This window comes from Etheostoma spectabile, chromosome 5 (genome assembly GCF_008692095.1).
Source record: "Etheostoma spectabile isolate EspeVRDwgs_2016 chromosome 5, UIUC_Espe_1.0, whole genome shotgun sequence".
NCBI lineage: Eukaryota > Metazoa > Chordata > Actinopteri > Perciformes > Percidae > Etheostoma > Etheostoma spectabile.
The window spans coordinates 35,588,176-35,590,437 of record NC_045737.1 but is presented as its reverse complement, the minus strand read 5'-3'; the positions used below and the strand labels follow the sequence as shown (position 1 = coordinate 35,590,437).

Genomic DNA, 2,262 nt, shown 5'->3' with positions numbered 1-2,262 from the left:
ACACTGGTTCACGAAGCTTCATTTGGCCATCACTACTTACTGAGTCACCAAACGTTAAGGAAGGTCTAATTTCAACTTGGGATTTTTCTACGATGACATGTCAAAATGTCTGCTGTGAAAATTATCGAAAAAACTAACAATATCACACTATAAGTTGGCGTTAGGTAGCCAAAACACCAAGATCAGATCCAGGGTGTAAAGCTTCTCATCCACAGGGAGATACTACTGAGATACATTTTTCCTTCGGCCTCTTGTCACCCTCTTGTCCTCTGAGGGGACCCACCGCAGACAGGTTGTGTCCCTGTGATGTGGCTCCATGCCCTCGACACCCTCAGCCTCTTCAACACACCTGCCACTCAAACACACACACGTGACCTTCATTCACACCGTTGCGGTGTGAAGCTCGCACACATATGGACCTGCTGGGGCCTTAGTTTGGACCTAAGGTCGATGCAGGTAGAGCACAAAACCGTGCTTCTGTCAGTGCTAATGTTTCCAACATATTATTTATAATTATACATCACATTCCTCAATGGAAGGACTTTGTATTGCAGGATTGACAGTTAATCTTCATGATGATGCTGCTACTAATGATCTAGCTTTTTAGTTTGATTCTTGAGCTGCTGAAACACCTGGGTGGCAGACCGTGATGTTGCAGCATAACAGAAAGTAGCAGTGGAAAAAAACAGTCAAACATGAAACCTTTACTAGAAAGAAAAGTGTATTTATACTGTACATATATACTTAAATACACATACAAATTGATGTGAGCACACATATCCAAACATATATTTACAGGAATTACCTGTTCACATTAATTACATCCAGGACCTTACCTTACGTAGCTCATCCATCATTGTTAAGAACACAACATTTCAATTTTAAAATTATTTTCTCTTTGCTTTCAACTATTACTTGCAATATATCTGGTAATGTATCATTATGTTGTAGAAAGTAAGACAATACCATATTATATATAGTTATGTAAGCTCTTCAAAAAGCCAGATGGGAAGCATACAAAACTATGGAGTTGATGTATTTACTCATTGGACTTAAAAACACAAGAGCTACTGTATATTCACAAGGCTTTTGGGTTTCTGCTGTGTGTGTGATGTTTTTCTTATGAAAACCATCTGTTTGTCACAAACTAGCCACAATTACAAGTTTCACTGTAAACCACAAGATGGCAGGATTGTACCTAGATTATTAAACTAGGGGGCCGGTTTAGTTCATTCAACCACATAACCTCTACAAGCTGATCCAAGTGCACCACTTAAGGAACAGCATCCTCTCAAAGCAGCTGACAGAAGGATTCCTGTCTGGTTTGATAGTCGTTTAATTTTGTTAAACAATAGAGACCTAAAATAGATTTTCATTTTCGGTTTGGTTTGAATGAATTCCATGGCAGAGGAGAGACTTGAAGGGGATGCTTTTGTTATTGCAGTGGTGTGTAAAACACGGGGGATAAGACAAATGAAAGACACAGTCGTTTTGAGCGGGCGGGTGTGGAGAAAAACAGAAGGTGCTGCCTTGGTTGATAGAAGATTCACACCACTTTCACACTGAATATGGATCTTTGCAGCCATGCATCTTTGGATTCATTCTGCTCTCGTCTGCGCATACACACCTTTGTGCTAAAGATTTACCAGGGAGTCTGATGTGACGTCAAATCTGGGGAGATAAGAAAAAGAAACAGTATTGCCATGGAAACCCATCTCCCTCCGTTTCTCTATGATCTCTGATCCATCCTGGATCTGAGCACATGAAGGCTGTATTATTGCGCAGAAATGCAGCCCTGCACAAAGAGGAGCAGGAGACAATCCTCTCAGGCTACCACATTAATGTAGAGCAGAGGCCTGGATGGGAGTGATATTAAAATGTTTTTGACAGTGTATTTATCTTAAATGACAGACTGCTCCATAAATAGTTTTCACTGCCTGTTTAAAGTGTAACAGTGGCTAACTCCCATTTATAGACTCATAACATGAACTTTAACATTGTAGGAGTGGTTTTGGGTTTCTACAGTTAACTGGATCAGTTGATGCTTCTACGAGATTTTCTCACATCTCTATTTGATTGCCTCCTCGTCTCCTCTCTCCTCCGTCCTCCTGCCTGTGTCTCAATTTCCTAAAAAGCATCTGGAGTAGAGAAGAGGCTTGCCAAATTTGCTATGAGCGACTCTTTTCACGAACTATTTGTACATAACGCTACAAAAAGTAAAGCACTATATTTCGGATGTATTCCACGTATTTATTATTGCAT

General features: G+C 40.3%; 1 long non-coding RNA gene across 1 annotated transcript in view; it reads left to right on the top strand.

Moving 5' to 3' along the window:
* Positions 1–1,124: 1,124 nt before the first annotated feature.
* Positions 1,125–2,262, top strand: part of LOC116689575 (uncharacterized) — an 18,576-nt gene continuing 17,438 nt past the window's right edge. The window contains exon 1 of the long non-coding RNA XR_004332042.1: positions 1,125–1,135. This is a non-coding gene — a long non-coding RNA (uncharacterized LOC116689575). The remainder of the gene's footprint in view (positions 1,136–2,262) is intronic.